Raw genomic sequence first — 25,891 nt, forward strand, 5'->3', positions numbered from 1 at the left:
GAAAGGAAAGTCCATCAAAACCCATCTGTAACAGCAGGGAAATTCCATGTAGTTAGGATCTACCCACACACACTGGTGGCAGCCCTGCTCTGCAGTGACCCCCAGCTCTGCAGCTATCCCGCAGTGCCTCTGAAGTGCCAAGAGAAGGAGGACCCATAGAGGTGTGTGTGGGATGCCTTAATGTGCCCATGCAAATGTCAACACCAGCCTCTATCATAACCTAAAGGCAGCAAATGAGTCCTCCTAGCACTTGGGGTCTGTAGGAGCAGATGAATATGGTGAACACCTGCGGTGCTGAGACTGTGTCCATCCAACTGGCTTCCATGGGGCCCTGGGCCAGGCTGGAACAATGCTGGGGGATGCAGAAGCCCCGCCAATGGGTGCAGAGGTGGCTGGGCCTCTTGTGGGCTCCCCAGTGGGCTCTGCTTCCTCACCCTGAGGAATGAGTTATCTTAGCCTGGTTTCCTTCCTATTGTGAGCACAGTGTTCAGGGCAACCATATGTCCCCTGAGAGGTAATAGAAATAATGAGACCAGGACTACAGGACAAAAATAGATTTTACTTTGGTCAGACCCCATATGTGTGTCATGCAGTGAAGGGAACGACCTGGGATCTGGAGCCCCTCCTCAGCCTCCTGTCCCCATTGGGGGATGGTTTGTCTGGGGTACCAGGACTTTCAGGATCCTGTCTGCTCTCCATCTCTCCCTGTTGGTCTTTATAGCCTGGTGCAATTTTGCTTTAATATAGCAGAGAAATATGAATGGGAACAGAAACACAGCACAGATGTCCATGGCTTCTTCCCCAAAGTCACAGAACTACGTGCTTCAAGCTAGTGGTTTTGCGGAATGATGAAAAACATGTGGTTTTATCCCAACTTCCAAGAATCAGAGGCAGATTCTAGGAGGGTGGGGATTGTCTGGACTTAAAAATAGTAGTACAACACATCTGGTGGGGAGATATTACTGCCCATTAGAAGGACAAAGTAGGAGTTAGTCTATGGGGTCGTGCTTATATACCTTCTCAGCTTTCCCTGGCAAGGCCCAGCCCCGGGGAGCTGCCTCCCCTTGAGGTTGAGGGCTGATAAAGATTTCCTCCAATTTCTAATGTCCACAAAGAACAGTGAACCTCCTGGTGGTGAGTCATACCCCCTGTAATCTATCCTCACTTTGCCAGAGAGAAATTTCTAGAACTCATGCCTGACCATGCACGTCACTCCCCTATTTAAGTTCACTCTTTGGTTCTCAGACTCATGCAAGACCCCTCATGATCAGGCTCCAGCTTATCTCACAGGTCCACAAATAGTCCATGTTCTCTCTTGCTATTAGGTTCTGTTCTGTTTGTTCCAATTCTCTTTCTCCACTTGACTAACTCCTACTTTGAGATTCAGGCTCTGGGAGATTTCTGGGATGGCTGCCCGGCACTGCCCACCCTATCTGAGTTTAAGGGCTTGGCACTCACAGGAGTCTGACCGCCCATGTCTCTGACCTGGCATGAAGCATGTACTTTGAATGATCTTTTTCCTTCTCTGTGTTTTCAATCACATTATGAGAGCTTCAACTACAGGAATGACATCTCTTCTTTGTTTTCTGGAGTGCAAATTTTACTACCAGTAAATATGTGTTGAGCTCTTATTATGTCTCAGTTGTGCTAAACTCTATAGATTCAGGGGGGAAAAAAAAGCAGAAATAAAGACATGCTTGTCACCTGTACTAGTTTCCCAGGGCTGCCATAAAAGAGTTCCACAAACCGGGTGGCTCCGACAACAGAAATTTATTGTCTCACAGGTGTTGGCAGAGAGTAACGTGACCAGCATCAGCCTTCAAGAAGCTCATAGTCTTAGAGGAAAAAAGGGACCTGCCAACCCAGCAATAATCCTGAATACTAATGGCCATGCTACACACATGAGTGGGGTGCAGAGGAAGCATAAAAGCCAAGGGAACTTCTGTCCTCCTGGGAAGGGCTGAGCAAAAAGGGAGCAAGATCGAGAGAAGGGACTGGTCAGGAAAAGCTGCTGAGGGGATTTGGCTGGAGTCCTTCTGCCTTGAGCAGAGAGCCCCCCACCCCCACCCCGGAAGCTGCTCCCAATCTTTGCACAAAGGAGTCAGAAGGCTGTGTCCACACCTACACTGGGTACCTTCTTTGTCATTGTTTGGGTTGAAACACAGAACTCGTGTTTTTGTTGTTGTTACTGGCTGGGGAGGGGAGGGAATGTGGAAGTGGACTGAGCAAAAGTGCTTAAAATAATAGTCATAGGAGCCAGCCATGATGCTCTCTTGTGGGCCCTCCCTGGGGATGGGAACCCGGAGGGACTTTGCTCCCAGACACCAGGTTGTAAAGTAAACACGGGAATAGAAATAATGGTGGTGGTGAGGGGGTAGGGGGTGATGTACGAGGAAGGGAGATGATGACTGGAGAAGACAGAGAGGAAGCAGGGGTTGGGAAGGGAGGTGTGCAGAACCTGAGGAAGGTCACATATGGGGGGGTGGGGGGGTTGGCATGTGTGACTAAGGGACACAAGAGGGGTGACCAGGGCAGAACACTTAGTTGATTGCAAAACTCTGAGAGTGGAGTGTCGCTTCTTTGTGGCACAGGGGTGGGTGCATTTGCTTTTCCAGTCACCTGTTGGGCTTGGGTGCCAGCTAGAGAAGGGACCATGAGGGCTGATTCCCTGTATGTGGTTAGGAACCCTATTCAAAGCCTTTTTTCCCCCACCTTTTGTTTCCCTAAGCCTCCTATCAGCCCTATGAGATAGGTGGGGCAGGGATTATTGACTCTGCTGCAGGTGAGAAAACAGAGAGGCTAGGCCAGGGGCCAAGGACACCAGCAGTAACAGAGCTGCTCCTACACCCAGGCTGACCTCTTTTTGACCTCTCTTGTTGGGGGGGGGGGGTTGATAGGGGAGTGGGGGTGGAGTGCTCAGGCCTCTGTTCCAGGCATGGTCAAGGAGACATAGTGCCTCATCTTTTTGCAAACCATGGAAACAGGATTGATTAAACTGGCTGGTTACTTTCAATTATGCCTTAGGAAAACAAAATACAGAGAGCAGGCCGTCAATGTGTGGGTGTGCCCAATGGAGTACTTAGAAACAGCGGAATGGGCGCACACGTGACAGCATATTTGGATCTTAAGAAGGCAGAGCTGAGTGAAAGGGTAAGAAGTCGCAAGAGATACATACAGGACACAATCGGCTTCAGGTAAAGTAAAAATACATGCAAAAGTCCCCATTAAGAAAATTTGGCAGAAATAAAAATTAATAGTTAAACAGATTCCCAAGGTTATCTAGGGGGAGGTGAGCAGGGAAAAGCGAATCAATAAATAACCAAAGGAAAGGCCTTTGCACAGACCAATAATGACAATGTGTCGTGAACTCTATGTCCTCAACCTCTGTAGCCAGAGACAAAAAAACCCACCCAAAACAGATAAATAAAACCGAGACGACCTCCTCAGAAATCCTACAAAGAGGTGTGATCTGTGAACTTGACCTTTGGTAAAGCCTTAGGCTTTGTTGACCATGAGTGGCAAGGCGAAGCTGCCAGACTTGGGGCTTTTCCTTGCGTGTACTTGCTTTGCAGAAAAACCGTCAGTGGTGTTTCCTCAATGACATGACTTATAGCATCCATGCATTCATCCATCCCAAACACTTACCGGGTGTTTCTAAATGTAGGACCCTCTGCTTCGTGCTGGAAAGGGGCAAAGAGGTATAGAAATCCTCTCCTCCCTGGAGAAGTTTCTAATCCAGTTTCAGGCTGCCAAGTAAGGGACTAAGTGAATTTGGATCTTAAAATTTGCCTATACACAGAGCTTGCAAAAATAGCACTAAAAATCTCATTCTCGTCCACTTCCTTTAGTCACAACAGGGGATGGGCAAGGGAGGATTAATGGTCGGGATTGGGAAGTGACATCGCTGATTTTATCCTGGAAAACCCAAAACAACTGAGGAGTGTCTGCCTCTCAGGGAAAAGTTAACCTTTACATCAACTATTTTTTCATTGACGTATTTCACTTTCTTCTTCTTCTTTTTTTTTTATATTTCAGTTTCTTTAATGTCAGTTAAAGTTCTGAGCTTTTTCAGTCTTTTGCTTCATTCAACTTTCACAACCACTGTGTGAACGCAAGAGGAAGGTGCCGAGATGATGCCCATTTTTATGGACAGAAAACTGAGGGTGATATTGAGTTACTCAAGGTCACACAGTGAGAAAGAAGGGCTTTGAGCCCAGGTTTTTCAATTCGAAGTATTCTTTTTTTGTCCCCTACATCAGAAGGCAGCACATTTTCTTTTTATAAAAGATTTTATTTATTTATTCATGAGAGACACACAGAGAGAGGCAGAGACACAGGCAGAGGGAGAAGGAGGCTCCCTGCGGGGAGCCCAATGCGTGACTCAATCTCAGGACCCTGGGACCACGACCTGAGCCAAAGGCAGCCGCTCAACCACTGAGCCACCCAGATGCCCCAACAGCAGCATATTTTTTTTCTATGAAAAGCTGGATAGTAAATACTTCAGGCTTGAGGCCACAAGTGTTCGGTCTTGACTACTCAACTCTGCTCTTGTCTACAACCAAATGGGCATGACTGTGGTTGGTATAATCCCGTTTGTTTCGGATGGTCCTTTCTCCAGCCTTGCCCAGTTTCCTCACAGGCTTGCTCTCATTGGTGTTCCACCAAAGTCTCTGGGCTGAGCCTCTGCAGATCTTTGGGGAGCTCTCTCTGCAGCTCTCTCTCCCTGGTGCTCAGCCCTGTGGGCGCTAACTACCCAAGATTCAGAATCCCACAGCTCTGCCCCACACAGGGACACTGGCAGGCTCAGAATGCATGTACATATTTAATACATTACATAGAATGTGTTAAATAACCTCTTTCAAACCACAGACTCAGTCTTTCTTCAAGCGAAGGACAATTTCCCTCTATTTCAATCATTGCCTCTTCTCTATGGACACACTTACTTTGTACTGGAAATCCTAACAGAGGTTCACAATCCCTTCTCTAAGGTATTTTTGTTTTTTTGTTTGTTTATTTGTTTGAGTTTTTTGTTTGTTTTGTGTATGTGTCTTTTAAAAAACAAATTTTCAGCATACACATTTCTTAGAAAAACATAACCTGAACTGCTATGAAAGTATTTTGTTATTAAAAAATACCAGTGTGAATATTGCACATATTTTGCTGCTGAAAAGATTGGATTTCTGAGTGGTTCCCATATCTTCCTGGGGATGTTATCTAGTACATACTATAATTATATAAATATATATAATGTAAAATGTATGTAAAATATATAAAATATACATAAAAATATAAATCTTTATACCTAAAAAAAAATATATATATATATATAAAACATTCAGTATTATTTCTAAAAGCCAAAATAATTTAAACTCCCAAACTTCTTCTGGCTTCAATGTTTCACATAAGAGTTTGTAGATCTGCAATCACATATCTGCTCTCCTGGATCTATCCTCAAGGCTAACTTCTTTCTCCATATTCCTCAGTCTTTGACTTTTTCCTCCAAGTTTTCATCTTTTCCTTCATCATCCTAACTACTCATCAGGTCTCAAGACTCACCATCATCGACTTCAATTTATCAATGCTTAGGAAAATCATGATTTTATTTTTGGTATAATTAAATGTCTTTTATGCTCTCTCTCCCTCTCTGTTTCTGATAGACGTGTCTGCTTCTTCCAGAAGTTCTATTTCACCAAGAAGTGGTAATACTCACAGTCTTATATCATAAGTTCTGTAATAAATCCTATAGGAGTAAAGGTTTGGTTTGATTACAAAAGACTGATTCCTCCCCACCACCAAGTAAATATATCCAGCTACTCAAACAAGATAGATGGTTATTTTCATGTGGGCACAGACAATTCTGGGCTACAGCACGTTGACTCCACAATTATCAAGGAACTAGTCCTTCTATTCTGTTACCTTGCCATCTTCAACTTTTGGCTTCTGTGTTGTGGATGAAGGTGACCATGACATCTGTCATGACACCTGTCATGGTCTCTTTCTGAGAAAGAGGATGAAAAACAGAAAAGAGATGAAAAGCAGCATGGCATGGAGATTCCTTTAAAGGACTTTTCCTTGAACTGAATACACCAATTCTATTTCCATTTCATTGGACACAACTTAGTCAGTGACCACACCTATCTGCAAGGCACTCTGAGATATGTAGTAGTCCCTATTTGGGTAGTCATTTCTCTTTACGCTCAGATCAAGTAGCTGGAGTGTCTTATGTGGTGGAGGTCAGTAGTCTATATCCCTAAGGGCATGGACTACACTTGACTGTTTCTCAAGATGTACATCTTTTTGGGAAATGGTAAAAAGGATGACATTAGAGCTTTGTCATCCCTGGACAGAATAATGGGAAAATACTGAAATATAAAGGTTAGAAGCAGCAGACTTGATTTAAATGTAAGCAGAATAAAACAGGAACAGTGAGGTTCATCATCTAATGCAGCAATTTGCAATCCTAAAATTTTTTCCACATTTTGAACATGATTGTGCTTAGTAATAAAAATCACCATTTGTAGAAAATTGTATTAGTTTCCTACTGCTGCTGTGACAGACTGCCACAAACTTAGTTACTTAAAACCACACAATGTTATTATCTTATAGTAGTCCTAGAGATCAGAGTGTCACATATGTCTCATGGGACTAAAATCAAGGTGTTGGCAGCGTTGGTTTCTTCTGGAGGTTCTGGGGAGAGTCCATCTCTTGCCTGTTCCAGCTTCTAGAGGCTGTCTGCATTCCTTGGCTTGTGGCCACCTCACTTTAGTCTCTGCTTCTATGGTCACATCACTTTCTCCTCCTACTCATTCTGATCTACCATCTCTCTCAGGTAAGGGTCCTTGGGATTATATCAGGCCCACCTGAATAAGTCAAGATAATTGTCCCATTTTAAGATTTGTGATGTAATTACCCCTGCAAAATCCCTTTTGCCATGCAAGGCAACATTCACAGGTTCCAGAGACTAGGATGTGGACCTTTTGGGGGGGTCATTTTTTAGCTCACTATGAAATGCAACTGTATTCCACATACTGTGCTCACTGTTATCTACATTGCCACCTCTAATCCTCACAACACTCTGATGTGTGATATTCAATGTTATATTCAGTTTGCAGATGAGAAATTTGAGACTCAGGAGATATTAAATAACAGATGAGTGCCTGAGTGGCTCAGTGGTTGAGCGTCTGCCTTTAGCTCAGGTTGTGATCTCGGGGTCCTGGGATTGAGTTTTGCATCAGGCTCCCTATGGGGAGCCTACCTCTCCCTCTGCCTATGTCTCTGCCTCTCTCTATGTATCTTTCATGAATAAATAAAGAAAATCTTTAAAATAAATAAATAAACAAACAAACAAACAAATAAATAAATACAAACAGGTGCCACATGATCTCTAAGGGGGTAGAGACACAATTCAAAGCCAAACCTGCCCAACTAAAGATCATGTTCTCTAAATAACTATCAATATCCCAGTTCATAGACCATAACCAACCATCATCAAAAATAGCCCCTGTTCATGTCAGGAAGGCATCTATGACTTTATGAAATCTTCCCCCTATTAGCATAATTCTTGCAGTTAATCCAGAAATCTGGGCCAGTATGAATCATCCATCTTCCCTTCACGGGAAGAAATATCCTTCAAATGCCAAGAGTGTAAACACAACTATAGGACACTGGTGAAACTTAAGGCAGAAAATCACCCAGGGTGTGGAAGACAGGAGACCTCTGCCATCCTTTCCGTGTAGGGAAATCCTGACGGAGTCGTGGAGGGCTTCTGACAGTGCACAGAGGACATTCTGTGATGTCCTTGGAAAGGGCATGGCTGTGCTTCTCTGTGTGTTTTGCAGTCATTCCTGTCTTCTGGCCTCAAGGACAGAAGCACAGTCATTTAGTTAGCTCTCAGAGCCGTGGACTCCCTTTTCTTCAGTAAACACTGCTGTGAGGTCTTTCTGCTTCCTCTTTGCAGCCATAGTAACCGTTGTTGGGTAATCCAGGGTTGCCAGACTCCTCAACTGAAGAGGGATTTTTAAAAAAAATCCCAGTGTCATATCCAGGACAAACAAGGTCCTTTGAGCCATACTGGACTCCTTTATAGCAATGGTGTTTCAGAAGAAATCTATATGCCCTCATATGGCCCTTCCTGCTACCTGGGAAAGTGTAATTCACATGCAGAGATCTGTCTCTATTCTGAGAATAGAAGAAAAAATAATGATTGGAGACATTACACATAAAATGTTTCCTGGGTCAGGATCCAGTTAATCCTCACAACTGACTTAAAATAGGTACTAATATGAGTGCCATTTTGCTGATGAGAGAGTTGACATTTAGAAATTTGAGTTCTGCGTCAAAGCTGCGTAACAGGATCAGGCTAGAGCTGGGGTTTGAACCTGCTGTGGATGATTTTAGACTAGAGTCTGTGCTGTAAAACAAGCTCACTAGTGCGCTTTAAGTTAGTTTATGTACTGTCCACTATGTGTGTGCATTTCATTACCAACCAGCTTTCTAGTTCTACAGATAAAACCAAGGATAGGCTCAACTTCTCATTGAGTGAGCTTTTCCCTAGAAAATACATCCTTTCAAGAGACAAGTCAAATCGAGGCACGCTTTCTCTAATGGAGAGAAAGGGAGGATTAATTGCCAAAAGAGGGAAGTAAAGGGCTGTAAGTAGCTACCCCTCCAGCTGGATGTGGCAGTCACGTGTTCCAGCCTGTGTGACAGCAGAGGCAGCCCTGGGCCTCTCCTGGGGTCTCAAGCGGTCCTGGCTCCTATGAAGAGTGGCCAGGCATTCAGAACCTGGGGGAACCTGGTATCGGTCACCTACCAATCCTTTAAGAGTGAACATCTGGAGTCTAATCACGTTCAAGCATTCAAAATCTGCTGTTTTATCATGACACTATCTCAGCCAGCTTTATACATTGGGAGACAATATGGAGACCAAAGGAGGACAATCTTCTTTTTTTTTTTTTTTTTGAGAGGGCAATCTTCTTGAAACATTCTATTTATTTGTTTGATCCCCAAGCGGATTTTCCCAGAGGCCCTTTCCATGGCAGAATGTTTATCTTATCTTATATTATATTATTAGGAATTTATATTATTATTATACTAATATATTAATGCATTATATTGTATATTAATATATTAGGAATATTATTTTTTTTGAACTATCCAAACGTTATTGAACCCTCAGACATAGGCTAATATTCTTAAGGCTTGTAAAGAGTTCTTATAAATCCATACAGAAATGAAGATGAATAATCCCCACACAAAGAAGGGAGAAAGAAATAAACCATACACACACACACACACACACACACACACAAATGCCCTAAGTTATAAGAAAGTAGATAGCCTTACTCTTAATGAAAGCAATCTGAACTAAATAAGATGCTCTATTGATCTACCAAATTGTCAAACAGAACAAAAACAACAGATTCAGAACTCAGTGCTAGAGAAAATATGAAAAAAATAGAATTCATATACTCTGTAATGAGAGTATACTTTATAGGTTCAATGATCACAGAAGGGCATTTTAGGGAAAAAAAACATAACCTTTAAAGAGATAGATAGAAACATAAATACAGAGCTACGGAAATATGGACACACATACACTGCATATGCTTTGACCCACCAACTACACTTTCAGGAATGTGACTAACATGGCCAATAAACTGAACAAGATACTTAATCTCACTAGAAATCAGGAAAATGCAAATAAAACACAGTAAGATACCATGTTTAATCACAGTGGCAAAAATCCAAAGTGTGATCAGATAATGTGTGGGTGGGGTTGTGCGACACATATGCCCTCACTGGATCTCTGGTGGGAATTTTACTGCACAGCCACTCTGGTGGGCAATTTGATGGAATCTGTGAAAACGAAACATGTGCCTCTTCTACAATCCAACAATTCTACTTCTCTGAATCTCCCCAGAGAAACATGTGCACATATGCACAAGGAAAAGATCTAACATAGCATTGCTGGTCTTAGCAAAAACCTAAAGAGTCTAAATACCCAGCAATAGGGAAATAGCTCAGTGAATAGGTCGCCTTGTTATGGGACCCTGCGCAGCAGTTACAGAGAGGATGCCGATCGTCACGTGCTATCTGGAAGCATCTGCAAGACAGTCTGTTGAATGAATACAGAGAGCATGACAACATCTGCCCACCACTCCCTGCCTCACAAATAAAAACCATCTAGCACCATATACTTCAGTCAGATGCATGGACATATATGTCAGCACATTGAAAAACATGAAGATAAGCACTAATGAGTAACGGTAGTTATCTCCAGAAGAGTGATAGTGACGAGATTGGACATTAAGGAGGACTTTGGTCATAGCCGTTATGTTTTAAGTTTTTACCAAGAGCATGTACTCACTTATTACAAATGCACTTTAAAAATGTTTACAAGAATGGTTGTGAAGATTTTGTGACACTAACACTTATCAAGGCATCAGTTGTTGTGAAAATGTGGAAATAGCCAAAGTGTCCAGCAGCAAGAAATACATCTTAAGATATCCCCTGATATGTTATAATACAACCATTAAAACAATCTGTAGAAGACTATTAAGTAGTGGAGAGGAATTGTTCACAGCAACGTCAACGCCAAATACTGTGTGCAGTATTCACTACCTGTCCAGTGATGAGGCCGAAACAGAGATGTCAGATTCCGACATGTGAGCGGGCTAGCCAAAAAGCTTCTTAAAAGCTTATTGATACTGAAGTCGACAATATCAATGATCGACATGATGATCCTGGTGAGATGATAGAACAATGAGGGCCAGAGAAACTGAGGCAGAAGGCTTGGCCAGGGAGCCCAGTGGAAAACAGAAGCAGCAAAGTGCCAATGGCCCAGGTGAGGGTGACCCTGCCTCAGCTCACACTGGAGCTGGCCAAGCTGTTCCCAGAGAATCTGATCCCTTGCTGGTTTGGACCAGCCTCCAGGTGGTCTGGTCTCCTCCCTCCAGCAGCTTCAGCAGGCACTGGGTCAGGCCAAGGACAATGGCCTCCTCCTGCCGGAAGACTAGTGTGATTCCCCACTGCACAGGCCACCTCTGATCTGCTGAAGAGCAACGCGCATTCCAGGCTCAGCTCTTCATTTCCTGCAAGGAGCACAGAGCACTAGGCTACTTCCTGGGGGGCAAAGGTGGGTGGCTAATACCTGCTTTGGCTTATGGAGAAACTGGCTCACAGTCATTAAACCATGACAAATACCATCCAAAATAGTCTCCCTTGAAAGTCAACATGTTAGAAAGTTAAGTGGGAATTAGAGAGAAACCCTTTGATGGAATAAATTGATTTTACATTATGGAAAAGAAATAGGAGGAAAGAGGAAAGAACAGGGGGAAAAAAAGGGATGGGCAGGAGAAGGGAGGAAGGGAGGGAGAGGGGCAGAGAGAGAAAGAGACAGACAGACAGACAGACCAGAGAAGTTTCCAAATTCACAAGTGACAATGCTGTGAATTTCTAACCACCCGTCCCCAGCACCACTGGAACCTGTGAATTCCTGGCCTTCCACAGGGTGGAGGGTGGGAAGAACAGTAAGATAAGATAAGGGGGCAGGATAAAGAGTCAATTTGAAAACCCAGGTAGAAAATAATCTGAGTCCTAAGCACTAGGTCGTTGTAGTGAAAACAAAACAAGTAAGCAACCGGGGATCCCTGGGTGGCTCAGTGGTTTGGCGCCTGCCTTTGGCCCAGGGCGTGATCCTGGGGTCCTGGGATCGAGTCCCACATCGGGCTCCTTGCATGGAGCCTGCGTGTCCCTGCCTCTCTCTCTTTCTCTCTCTCTCTGTGAGTCTCATGAATAAATGAATAAAATCTTAAAAAAAAAAACAAAAAAAAACAAAAGAAAAACAAAACAAGTAAGCAACCAACCAGATGGAAATCTCTACGTGAGTTTGGGGATGGAGTTAAGGGGGGTGGGGGGCTGGAGAGAAGCAAGGAAGAAGCATTTCTGATCCTGGAGGTGAATGTCAGGTGCCTGGGAATGACTCCAGGACCCGGGAGCCTGAGGTTAATTTCTTTCATGGTTCATTTTTCCTCTAGGGTGTTTCCATCCCTTTGCTTCTCCTGCTTTTACACCTGCACCAAGTACTCACTCTTAAGGAAGCGGACCAACAGTTCAAAGTCCCTCATTTGTTTAATGACAAGGGGTCCCTGGCATGGGAGGGAGGCCCAGAAGGGGCAGGTCGGCTTGGAAAAAAGCTGTTTCCCCATGCTTCTAAGAGAACTGCAGACGTGCAGGGTCAGGGGGAAGAACTGGAGAAACCTGCATGCCAGCCTCAGAGATCTGAACAACAATTTGCTTGGCTTCTGCGGTCAAGCTTGCAAACATATTGAAAAGCTTTCCTGGGTGATAAGTCAGTGGATTTGCTTAGACTATTTACATCCTACCCCTGAGAGTAGGTCTGTGTTTTTGAGCAATACTGACACCCAGTGTTTGAAATTTTAGGACTGAAAGGAAAATAAAAATGTGAAGGGAGGAGGAAGTACAGATCCTAAATCTAACAGCTGTCCTATGTTAAGGACCCACTCTGTTGCACCAAAGGAGGTTCAGAAAGGTGTGGAGCTGGTCCGTCTATCTTGCTCCACACCAGGCTTGTTCTACTCAAAAGTGGATGTGGGCGTCACTGTGAGTGTTGGACGGGGATCCTTTTTTTTTATAGAGAAGATTTTTCAGAGACCCTTTGGTTTTAAAGAATCATATTTAACTTATTAAACATACAAATTTTATTTTTTAATTTTTAAAAAAGATTTTATTTATTCATTCATGAGAGACACACCCACATACAGAGGCAGACACACAGGCAGAGGGAGAAGCAGGCTCCATGCAGGGAGCCCGCCGTGGGACTCGATCCCGGGTCTCTAGGATCACGCCCTGGGCTGAAGGCAGACACTAAACTGCTGAGCCACCCAGGGATCCCCAAACATAAAAAATTTAAAAACTAAGCAGGCTCTTCCTTGAATTCTAAGTTCAACTTTCAGACCTGTTATTTCATTTATAATTAAAACACATTCTCAATAGTATTTACTAGTTGGGAGCGTCTGCCAATCAGCAGTTGAAAAACTCAGAAAAAAAACCAACCTGAATATAGAAAAACGAGGAGATGCACTTACAATGACTAAGGGGGTCTAATGAAGTTTGTCATGGGATCTCCTCAAACACTGTAATTTCCTTTATAAATGTATTATCATCACGTGTCTTTTTTGAGCATATCTGACTGAAAAAACTTTACCAAATACTTCAGATAACTTTTTAAAATCAGAAAAAATAAACATATAAATAAGGCAGTTTATTATTTATAAACATATAAGTTGCTGAAATGACCCAGTATTGTTTTCAAGCTCAAAAAGTTATTCTATTATTTTTAAAAATCATAAATGTGAACAACTGAAAAGCACATGTTTTTTTAAAGCTCTTTGAGTATAGTTGACACACAGTGTTATTAGTTTCAGGTGTACACCACAGTGAGTCAACAGCTCTATGCACCATGCTACACGCTCACCACAAGTGCAGCTAGCATCCGTCACGTACAAAACTATTATATACCATCGACTGTATTCTCTCTGCTGTAGCTTTTCTCCTGGAGCCTAACCCATTCCACACTGGAATCTCCCACTGGAAGATTGGAAGCCTGTATCTCCCACTCCCCTTCACCCATTTGGCCCATCTTCCCACTCCCCTTCCCTCAGGCAAACCATCAGTTTGTTCTCAGTGTTTATAGGTCTGATTTGGCTTTGAAAACACATTTGAAATTGAAATCCCAAGGCTCATTAGTTAGATCCTTCAACAGGGCAAATTATCTTTCACACAGCAAGTACGGTAAATTCCAAGTAAATAGATTACCTTGAAATACAGTAATATTAATAAGGAGTTTGATTTAAGTGTGAATCCAAATTTTCTTGGTGTTAAAAAACACTTAACCTTGTAAAGAAGCCATTGTGTCAACCTAAACCAAGTCCATCCTGCTTCCTATAGTGATGCTCCAAGGTTACCCGCCAGCCCATTGCAGCCACACCAATCCTAGCCTATGACATTGAAGGCACACAGGAGACTAATTTATAGCTACCATTCCAGTAAGTGCATGCCTCCGATATGTCTGGTCTAGGAATTCACACTTCTGGGTTTGAGACATTTGATTATTTTTCCTTCTCAATCCCCACTGAGATTGTAGATAACTTCCTTTACTGCTATGGTCGGATTTGTATTTCTTTGACTCCCTCGTGTATCACCAACGACTAAATTGTGAGCCATGATTTCTTATTGCTGAGAATTTTTATTTAAACTTACAGAAAGTTATATTTTTAATATTAATCACATTTTACAGATAAGCATAAAATAAATTGGTGAAGGCATTCCGAAAACTTCTTCACATTCAGAGCCTAACCCCCCCCTTTTTTTTTTTTTGAGCCTAACCCTTTTGAATCACTTTTCCGCTTAGCTGTTGATACGTACACTTTTCAAAAAGTGAAAAACCAAGGGGGCGCCTTGGCTCAGTTGGTTAAGCATCTGCCTTTGGCTAAGGTCATGATCCTGGGATCCAGGGATCGAGCCCTGTGTTGGGCTCTCTGCTCAGCAGGGTTTGGAGGAGAATTATAGGAACAACGGCTTTATGAGCATTGAAAAAATATGTCAACTATTCTCAAATTTTTAAAAATAATGAAACTGGAAAAAAAGAAAAAATATATTGAAATAAGACAGCTAGGTTAGAAACAACACTGGCTAATGTCCTACAGGGCAATAAAACATATATATTTTTTATTGGACAGAGATCATTTGGATCTCTACCAGACAAAACTTATGAGTTAACATGTAACTCCACAAAACATGAACTTCGCAGTAGTCCACAGCAAATCAAACAAAAGTGCATCCCATTAGACAATTAAGGGACCTCCATGACATTAAACCTGAGTGATGTAGCAGTTTCTTAAAACAATCCATTGAAGAACCAAAACCATTGGTCTGACTTGTAAGCTGGCTTTACAGTTGGTTATGCAGCCTTGGCTAGTTTTGTTTCCTCCTTCAGAAATGTTGCTGAACACAACTGTCTGATTCACCACTTCCCTCACCTCCTCTTCACAGTAATTAGATTCCTACAGTTGAGAATGTATTATATTATTAATTCTGGGGTTTTCCTCCAAGTCACTATAAATTTTGCTGCTGACTCGTTAATGTTCTACCTTTTTTGGGCAAGGGGAACTGTATCATGACTGCTATGTGGCAAACAATGACTGTAAGAGGCTGTTGATTTCAAGGTGTTCTCAGTTTCAGAGATGTCAAGTGGTGGGGAAGAAATGTGTCTTAGAATCAGGGAAGTACAGCAAATCAAGAGTAGCTGAGGGACTCGTGCGTAACATATATGGAGCATATGTAAGTGAACGATGTATTGTTGGTTTTCCGTGACTGTGAATGTCAGTTTCTCTTTCCTCCTCCACAGTCTTAAGTTTGAGTGATTTATCACAAGTACATCTTCCTCCTGCAATGAGCAATGTGGGGCACCAGGAAGAAGAGCTTGTTCTTGGAGGGATTCCCCAGTGGCCAACTTCTCTAGACCCTAGTCTCTCTTGGTGTTCAGATTTGTGGTCATTATGTGACAGGGAAGGATGAAGGTTCTGAGGTCTACCTGCCTGTCATGAAGTCATGAAAATGTCCTTGAGAGCCAGTACGTAGGGCAACTCTTATCACAATGTTCTTAGATTCTGTGGCAATAATGCTTCTATTGACACCGTAACATTTCCCAAGATCTCATTTTCTGTGAAAGAGTTCTCAGGAGTGCTCCCCAATCTTTCATGTCACAACACATAGCAAATATGCTAACATTTATGTAGCCACTGGGGTCAATGGAGAGGCTTCTGCAGACCAGAGGTAACTGGGAGAAGGGGGGTGGCAGCTGCCCAGGCCTACCTGACCTCTCGAAGGCGGAGGTCTGTGACAGTGCTCTGTAATCCATCTGTAGCACTGTGACATGCTACTCTCCGATCACTTGAGATCTGGCACAGGTTGCTGGCCTCAATGTGGACCAAGAGTGAAACCTTAAAATGAGAAATAAAGCAGGTCATGCTCTTGCAGAGGAATACTATAGTTTCTATGTATTAGGAAAAAATGAGTAAGCAATCCTTCAAGATTAGTAGTCAGAATCCAACTGCAACTCAGCCCTAGAACTTCTTGCCCTACACTCAGATGGACATAGCAAATGTTTCTACTTCTCTCTGGTGGCTCTTATTTTTCTTATGAGCCCACACCCACTGAGTAAAAGGAAAAACAAACTCAACTATGTTTAGAATGATTTGGTGAACTTAGTCTGTTTGCAATAATATAAACTGTTCCAGTTTTTTTTTTTTTTAAATGAACAGTGCCTTCAACAGAAATGCTCAGGATTTCACTTTCTATTGTTCTCATTGGCTCCTCCTCAAGATGATACCTATATTCTGAACACACCGACCATTATTCTTTATCTTCCAAAAGGGGCACTTTTTTTTTTCATTCTTAAAAACACATGCCTGGTATAAGCAGACATGTGTATAAAAACCTTTCCATGTCTCCACCCAAAACTCCAGGTAACTACTGTGAGCAATATCCTTCTAGACATGTTCTCTGCAGATGCACAGACTCAAAGAAACCTTATACCCAGCGGTGACTTTTTTCTCATCAATAAATGGAATCACAATATGCACCTTATTCTGTATTTATTTTTACAACCATTCATGTCATACCAGTTGACGACACTTGAGAGAAAGGGACCACCATTAAGAGCTATGCCTGGACAACACGCATGAACTGGTGAATGTGTGCACCTGGTTATGGAAGAGGGGTTTGGCTCATGTAATCTCATGGCAGAGGAGACCACTGGGTTCTTTTTCTGTCCACTATTTACACTCCTGTCTGTTGCAACAAGTGGTTAGGTCGGACTACTTTCTGCACTGGTCCCTCTGAGGGGCTGCTGGTCTCATCTAACCTTTTGGGGTGATGTGCTATGGCTCCCATGGGAGTCTGGGGACCTGGCCATTTTTTCGGATCTTGACGTCTGGAATCACCAAGGCTTTGCTGAAGTCATCCAAGCTCCCTGCTGGCTGATGGCATTCTCAGCATGGCTGTGTTCCCTTCTTGTAGCAGCTGGGCCTGTTGGGATTCCAGGATGCCACATGCAGGCCCAGGACAACCAGAAGCCCTGCTTTAGGTTTATCTGTCACCCACTTGCCATTATGTTGTACCATTATGGATGTTTTGTTGCTCTGAAGGCTGTGTTCTCTGAGGACCTGAAACTCCCGTTCATCTGCCCGGAGAAGTGGACTACCAAACCTGGGGTTCCAGCCTCCCTTCAGTGATCTGGGTGTTGCTAAAGCTCCTCTCTTCCTGCTCAAACAGGTCCTGAGAGAAGAGGTAACCAAAGCCCCAGAGTTTGTCTTTCTTAATCTATCTCTTTCTCTTCCTCCTGCAACCAACTCCTCAGTTCTGGGAGGGATAGGCTCTGGACTTTCCATTTCTTTCATGTCACAACATCCTTCTCTCTAAGAATTACAGCCTAACCAGCTTAGCTGTCACTGAAGGACAGGGGGATTTCCCTACCTGGGTGAAGAAATGATGTGGGTCAAATACTTTGGTTTTCGACCTACTAAAAAATTGAGAAAAATCTCTCTCCCAATAGAAACCTGCTCTCAAATGGACTACTTCTTGAAGACCCAAACAAAACCCTAATTTGATAGTCAGTGTTGAGCAAAGATGTCATGGCATAGTAGATACCTGCCTTTCCCAAAGAGCACTCAATCCATGTTGTTAGACAGCGGGAGATGTGAGTAGTTACTACACAGAAATGGCAGCCCAAGCTTGGATATTGTCCAAACCTGCCAGGCTCTGTTTTACAGGTGCCTTATTGGTCCTGGTCTCAAGACAGAGAAAGAAGGAAAGAAAAGTGAGAAAGGGGGCTCCCACCACCCACATAACCACTATCATTCCAGCTCATCAAAACAAAAGTTTAAAACAGTTGCTGGAAAGTACCTTGAGTGATCCCTTCATAGAAATAACAGCAGAGGGGCGTCTTTAGAATGAATGTTGGAAACCAAGGAAACACTCTGCCATCATTGTCTTCTTTGTCCTCCTTATGCCTTGCTTTGGTGCCATTAGTCAAGCTTTGGGTGCCATTTTCCCCAGATTCTTCTCTTTCTCCCAGGGTTCAAGAGAACTAAGTCCTGTTCCCAGAGCTTCTGGGCAGTGTTCCTGGCACATTCAAGGAACAAACAGCAGGGTGAGGTGCCAGGCAGAGGGTGGAAGAAGCACAGGGGTTGGGAGAGGACAGGTCCAGGTCTGAATCCCAGTTCCGTAGGTATGTAACTTGCTGCAATTTGCTTAATCTGAGTCCCAGTTTCCTCATCTGTAAAATGGGAGTGCTATTTTCGACTTAGCAGGCTGCTATGGGAATTAAATACGCTCATGGGTAGGTGATCAGTTCTCTGTCGGAGAGACATATTATATGAATAGTCTAAGCATGCCTCAAACTGTGCAGCTGTCCACAGGAACCACAGTTAGGCTCTGGGGAACATGGTCATGGCCTTTTTTGGCTGATTTTTTTCCTGTCCATTGCCTGGATAGCTTAAGAAACAGAGTGTAATTAATTCCTGGGAAAAAAATTTAAAATGTCATCTCACATACTAGAGTTAACGGATGTGAGAAACATCATGTGTAACTGCAAAGAGCTCAGGACCGTGAGTTCAAAAGCCAAACCCTCAATAATATTATAACCTTGAGCAAGTCACCCAACTTCCTGGATGTTAGTTTCTTTATCTGCAAGTGGAGGCTTAGGACCAGATGGTCTCTGAGGTCCTTCCAATATATCATGTTTTGATTTCTAATGTTTAAGAATGCAGCTGGCTGATGTTTACCTCTCTTCTAACGTTCTCTGGCCAGCAGTTTGATCACAGACTCTTGGGGCTTGTTCTTCACTGAACATCAGATTCCTGGTCCCCTGCCCTCAACCCCTAGGTCCCATGGTCCCTTCCATAGGATGTATCCTCCAACTTCCCTTTCTAATTCATAAGTGTAGGAAAGGATATGATAATGAAAGCAGGGCAGATTCAGCTGGAAGATTAGGCCAGTTGCTCCCCATTACTTCAAGACTCTTGTCTTATCTGTCCTGAAAGGCATCATTCACACTGCTCTGGCCTCTTGCTCCACTTTGAGAAGTGTTCTAAACAGAGGCTCCTTAGATCTTCTGACAAATCCATTCAGAACATTCTTTTAAATAATATTCGGATCCTTGATTCATGAAAGAAAGACCCACAGAAAAGTGTCCTAACCAGTGTCTCTCTCTGTTAACATGTCTGTCTGTCTTAGAGCCCTTCATGGCGCTATCTCTTATAGACTATCCCCACTGGCCAAAGAACTCTAGCTCTGGCTTCAAATCTACAAGGAGGTGAATTCACAGGCCAAATAGAATTTCTTAGGTTGCCTGACTGTTAATAAGAGATGCAACAGTGAAAATCATGTTAATAACTCCACTGAAGCATTTCTAGGGGCACTGCAGGAAAAATGAGGTTATTTAAACACTGCCACTCCAAGTGAGGTCTAAGGATCAGCAGCTTTGGCCATCATCTGGGAGCTAATCACAAATGCAGGATCCTGGGCCCCACCCCTGAACTACTGAATTAGAATCTGCATTTTAATAGGATCTACAGGAGATTTCCAATGCACATGAATTTGAAAAGCACTGATCTAAAAGCCCTTGAGAAATTAAAGAAACTCTGCGTTGAAAGGCCAAGGATTTATATTGCTCTTTAAGTAACAAGGATTTATATTGCTCTTTAAGTAAAACAGCATCTCCGGAGATGTCATTACATATGCCTTTAGATTTGTAAGTGACAGAGATGAGTACAGGAAGGTCTTCCCTTCTTCCTTCCTTTTAGTGGCAATCTGTAGGGCTGAGGAAATGGAGAAGCTTGATGCAGGCAAGGAGAGATTGTCTTGGGTGGGAAAGAATAGCTCACAAGTTTGGAAAGTGGGAAGGGTGAGAAAAAGATGAACAAACTTGACAGAGTAGCTTCTCAGATTGCTGGAATTTAATAACATTTTGCCAAGATGGGTGATGACTTTGCCCTCATTGCTTTTGGAGTTAAATTTCTGTATCTTTTGGAATTCCCCAGGACGTGTATGTAATCATTCCATAATTCAGTTCCTTATCCCACCACTGTTTGCCCAGCATAGTGCCAGGAAAACATTTAAAATGCAAAGTGTTCAAGTATTATTTTATTTTATTTTATTTTATTTTCAATTATTATTTTAAAGTTTAAAGGTACATTAGATATCCTAACTCCAAAAACTCACAGTACAGATGAACATCCTTCTTTAGTCCAGAGACTCAAAGTTCTAGCCCAAATTCCTAAAGAAGAGCCTGGCTCACATGCTGGACTATGCTCTCAACACCTGGCCGCCAACTGAAGTAATGACATAAAAAACCTAAGATACCTAACTCTTCTTCTGAAAACTTGAAAGCATTAGACATACTGGGTCTTGAGCACAGCTCAAACCCTGAGCTATCTGGAAACTACCCAACTCCCATGGAAACTCCCGGTTCACATCCCATTTGTAGATAGATGAAGTGGTTTGGAAGAACAGGCAGCTAAGAATAAGTGAAGAGTCCTGTCCTGAAGAATTCTTTCCTCTACAAGGTGGCCAAGAGCCCAGGAGTATGGCTTCCTTTCCCTCCACCGCTGCCCCCGAGTCCCCTCCTTCCCCAGGGGTGGGTGCTGACCCCGGAGAGGCTGCTCCAACAGCACTAAGGCATGGTGGCCCTGCTTGGGCTCTAAGAAGTGTGCTTTCTCCCAATCTCCTTTAAAAACTACTCCGTAAGATCAGAAAGAGGAGGGCTCAGGGGTGCCATTTCAGTAGCCTGAACACCCATCTGGCCTTAACACTCTTCTAGTTCATGTCACAGCCTAACTCAGGCAACTCTTATTTTTTGTCCTGGAAATGAGAAGTGTAATCCCAGGACGAGGGGTAGAGGATCCAGGAGGCAGGAGGGTAGGGGAAGTAGAGGCAAGGGAGAGTTATCACTGAGATGAGTGTTGGGGTTGGCACAGGGGGGCAGCAGGTAGGGTGAGGGACAGTGGAGCATTGACAGTGACAGTCACTGGGGGCAGCTCTGTCTGCTCCAATTGACTGGTGTCAAAGATAAACAGAGCTGGACACTGGTTACAGTGGTAAGGACAGATTTTAATCAGTGATATATCACTGTAATAGGGAAGAGCCCAGCGTGAACTGAACTTCCATTTGTACAGAAGTAGCTGAGCATTTCAAAGGGAGAATGAGGCAATAGGGAGGGGGATGAGCAGGGCTCAGTAGAGTCAGGGAAGTGAAAAATCACAAGAAGTGAGAAGTGGGGGGTTGGTCCATGTGAAACCCATCTGGGTTTGTTAACTGGCACTTATGGAAGGCAGGCTCCTACCCTCCCACAGAGAAGGGGAAACGAGAACCCCATCTTCAAGTGTTGGCTGGAGCAAACAGTAAATTCTTTTGGCAGCCTAGGATGTGGCCTTGAGCTGCTGGAAACTATGGTAGTGTTTTGTTCAAGTCTTCATAGGCCAACGTTGAAGCCTAGTTGAGAAGAGGGCTCAGAGGAGCCTGGCAGGAGGGTGAGGGGAAGACTTGCCTTTCTTGTCAAGGAGAGAGTCTTTGTCACTGGCCTGAGGTGATGCCCTTCTTGTTGAGTATCTTCAATGGTGTGTTTTTGTTTTTGTTTTTTTTTTGAGAGAGAGAGAAAGAATGAGCAGGGGGCAGGGGCAGAGGAAGAGAGAGAGAATCCTAAGCAGGCTCCATACTCAGGGCAGAGCCTGATGTGGGGCTTGATCTCCCAACCCTGGGATCATGATCTGAGCCAAAATCAAGAGTCAGATGTTTAACGGACTGAGCCACGCATGCGCCTCTTCATCCATGGTTTGGAAAGTAGCATTCCTTTTGATTCTGGAGACAGCCTTGCTAAAAGCATATAGCTGATATTTAGGGCTGGGCTGTGCTGGGCACTGTGAACACATGGTATCTATCTCCTCATTGCGGGAAGCTTGGGGACAGTGATGGCCCATTTTCAGCCCATCCCGGGGTGCTCTGCATGGGGAGGACACCAGCCAACTACAGGGGCCATGGAAGCAATCCAGCTTTGGCATGGGAACTTGGTTGGGATCCAGACTCTGCCGGTGGCTGTGCTTAGGCTTCCCTTTGCTCACCTATAAAGGGAGGGAGGGGCCTCCCCCGCCTTGGGCCGCTGGATTAGATGGAATCACGCTGTGAAGTGGGCAGCATCTGATGAACAGGAATAAGGATAATGCTTATTCCTTTCCTTCTATTTTAGAAGTTCAGGTAGTGCCTGATTTAATAAACAGGCTAAAGACCAAAATCCCCCTCCTAAGTCGGTTGTTAACCCCGAAACAAAATGCGTTATATTTACGTCCCCAAGACGGCTCACCAACACTCATTTATGCTAAATATACGTGGTTTCCTACATATTTAAAACAAAAAGTGCAGCAGCAAAAAAACAAAACAAAAAAACACATTTTTTTTTTACTAGCAGTTTCGATGTGCAAGGTGGTCACAAGGCAGACATCTGTTCCCCCAAGGGCGCCCATGGTGAAGACTTCCTGGGGCACAAAGCCCAAGCACCTGCGCAGAATTCTTGTCACCCTCACCTGGACTTGTTTGGGGGAAAAGAACACATTTCAGTGTCGGGCGGACCCCGAGTTCACATCCTGTCTCCTCCTCTCAATAATGTGTGCTGTGGGCAAGTCATTTAATTGATCTAAGCCTCAGTCTCCTCATCTGTGAAAGGGGTGAACCACAGTAGGGGCCTCCGAGGGCTTCTGTAGAAGGTCAAATGAGTAAACGCATGAGAAGTGGTTTGCTGGAGCTTCTGGGTGGGTATGGTCTCTAGACCAAGCGCCCCGTCAGCGTGTTCCTCTCGGGGCTGCAGGAGCTCCCGCTTGGCGGGCATCCTGGGGACGTTTGGAGAAGGGATCTCCACCGCGACGGAAGGGGAGACTCATCCCCCCATTGCGACAGCTGCTCTTTACAGCAGCCGCTCTTTACAAAAGCCATATTTTACGACAGCCACGCCTGACGATACCCACCAAAGAGGGCCGGAAGTGGGTCTCCGCTGCTGAGCCACGTCCGCACGCGGTAGGTGTGGAGCTGGAAGCAGCAGCCCTGGAAGACGACGGTGTTCCCAGGCATAGGTGCGGGCGCTCAAAGCCGCGTGGGCTCCCAGGTCTCCCAGCTCTGAAGCATCCCAGAGTCAGAGCTCTGGTCTTGGCTAAACGGCGACCGAGAAGTGGATGGTACTCGAAAACACAGATTTGTGTGAAAATTTTTATTTCATCTCAAGGAAGACGTGTTGTTGGAGGAAGGGTGAGATGCTAGAAGCATAATTACCCATTTGTTGATACCCCTGCGAGGCATCAAGAAAAACCAACAGGCTTTGGCTTGTAACCCTGGGAGGCTTTAAAAATGTGATGACAAGGGATCCCTGGGTGGTGCAGTGGTTTGGCGCCTGCCTTTGGCCCAGGGCGCGATCCTGGAGACCCGGGATCGAATCCCACATCAGGCTCCTGGCGCATGGAGCCTGCTTCTCCCTCTGCCTATGTCTCTGCCTCTCTCTCTCTCTCTGTGTGACTATCATAAATAAATAAATAAATAATGTGATGACATTGACAGTGTACTCGAGTCGGTTAGCGCCTTCATTCATTCGTTCATTTATTCACCGAACAGTACACCTGCTGTGTGCCTGGCACCGTTCTAGGCACAGCATATACCTGTTTTGCAAAAATAATTGCAGAATATGAGGGTCAGGAAAGAATCAAGAAAAGGTGAGGAGAAAGGAAAATAAAAAGGAGTAGAAAAGCAGAAGGGGGAAAGAGATGAAGAAGCCCATGCCCGCGCCTGGAGAAATTCACCACACTTCTTCAGGGTGCCTCTGGTGTTGCCATGGTTACTGGTCTGGAAGGCCCGTCCTTGAAGTTCAAAGTGCATTTGTTATTTTTGTGACATTTATCTGTGACAGTGACAGAGCCTCTGCGTGGGTTGACTAAGATGCACTAGTGAACATCCAAAACCGAGGAAATGACTCAGAAATTCGCAGCACTCAATTTTATCCTGGGTATAGCTACAAAAAAAAAAAAAAAAATTCAAATCTCTTACGTAAAGAGTAGTAAGGGCTTCCTTTGACCCTGTGGTGAATATGTCGGAATATGGTTGTAAATCAAGAAAATGGGCCCTCTATACATAGAGACTAGGGAATCCAGAGGTGGAGGGAGGGTGAAGGTCTAGGAAAGTCTGAAACATGGGCATTGCTAGGACCTGTGTAGGCAAGAGATACCACGATAAGATGAGAGGTCCAAGTTGGCATGAAGCCTTGAATCAGTGGGGATTGGATGCCCAAAGTTTCTGAGCAGGGCATAGCTACATGTGACAATAGTTAATTTGCCAACTTTGCCATTTTTTCAGGGGTCACTTCCACCCACCTGACTTCCCAGAGGATTCTTCCCATCTCATCTTCCAGCATGAAAGCCAAGCCAGTAGGAAGGAGCTCAGCCCAAGATGCTGTCCTTCCTTGCCTTCTCCCTGTCCCACCTGGGTGTGCCCCATGATCTCCCAGGTCCTGCAGTCATCATACCTGTCCTCACAGAGCCTTTGTATCATCTGAGTTGTCCTGTTGCAAATGTTGGGAAAGATAAATATCCTTTCCTCTGATTTCAATCAAGACAATCAATTTAAAAAAAAGTGTTCAATAGAACAGAAGGAAAAAGGCAATAAAATCCAAGAGCTTAGAAGTGAGTGAGCATAGGCCTCTCTGACAAGCATCTGAATTCTCTTCACAGGCTGAGTTGGGCTCAGGTCACAGGCCCCGGGCTGTTGGAAACTAGACTAAGCTCTTCGCCTTTTCAAATAAATTTAGCTGGCACCAATTAGACTTCTTTTTCTTTCAGAACCTGCCTGGGAAGTTAGAGGAATGAGAGTGGGGCACTCTTGGGGCTACACTATAGTTTCAATCTCCCTTTGCCCTGGTTTTGCCTTTTGGATGAGGACAACCTCACTCCGCTTTTCCTACTCAGAGTGAGGTCCTCTGCTAGGCCACCCACCCTCATCTCCACCCCCACCCAGAATGACTTACCGGTAGATAGGTGATAAGGAGGTACAACAGCTGTTTAAAAATACTCATGGTAGGAATTCAGTGGAGACCTTGGAGAGAGAAGGGGGAATTGTTGGGAGTGGTGTCCTTGAGTAAATAAGAGGTCACGGGGTCTAGAACACAAGTGAGGCAGTAGCTCACAAGTGAAGAAAGCAGGAATGTGGTTAGGGAAGAGGGAAGGCAGGGCTGAAGGCTGGGCTGGCTGGCGGTGTTTGTAGAACTTTTATTCTGGTGGCTTCTAATTTTACAGTGAAATGATAAGCCTTGTCATGGGCTTGGAATGGTGATGGAGTTGGTGCTGGTGGCTCATGGAGAGAGGTGTAAAGTCAGACTGGGAGATTGACCAGATGAAGGAAATGGCACTGAAAAGTACTCACTTGAGATTTATGGTCATGAATTCAAAGGGCCAGTCAGTGTGGCCTTGGGATTTCCTCCAGGCCGAGTCAGCTGGACAATATGTGGAGAGCTGGATTTATTTATTTTTTTTATTTATTTATTTTTTAATTTATTTTTTATTGGTGTTCAATTTACTAACATACAGAATAACCCCCAGTGCCCGTCACCCATTCACTCCCACCCCCCGCCCTCCTCCCCTTCCACCACCCCTAGTTCGTTTCCCAGAGTTAGGAGTCTTTACGTTCTGTCTCCCTTTCTGATATTTCCCACACATTTCTTCTCCCTTCCCTTATATTCCCTTTCACTATTATTTATATTCCCCAAATGAATGAGAACATA

General features: G+C 44.1%; 2 long non-coding RNA genes across 2 annotated transcripts; one reads left to right on the plus strand and one right to left on the minus strand.

Annotated features, from left to right (window-relative positions):
• LOC100683547 lies at nt 1-24,932 on the plus strand. Its single transcript, XR_005371127.1, has 3 exons — nt 1-161; nt 3,025-3,194; nt 24,472-24,932. It is a non-coding gene; the product is annotated as an uncharacterized LOC100683547 (long non-coding RNA).
• On the minus strand, nt 23,569-25,354 carry LOC102155934. The gene is made up of 3 exons (XR_005371128.1): nt 25,139-25,354; nt 24,489-24,676; nt 23,569-24,130 (listed from the first exon to the last, which is right to left on the minus strand). It is a non-coding gene; the product is annotated as an uncharacterized LOC102155934 (long non-coding RNA).
• Nucleotides 25,355-25,891: the final 537 nt, after the last annotated feature.

This window comes from Canis lupus, chromosome 16, assembly GCF_011100685.1.
Source record: "Canis lupus familiaris isolate Mischka breed German Shepherd chromosome 16, alternate assembly UU_Cfam_GSD_1.0, whole genome shotgun sequence".
NCBI lineage: Eukaryota > Metazoa > Chordata > Mammalia > Carnivora > Canidae > Canis > Canis lupus.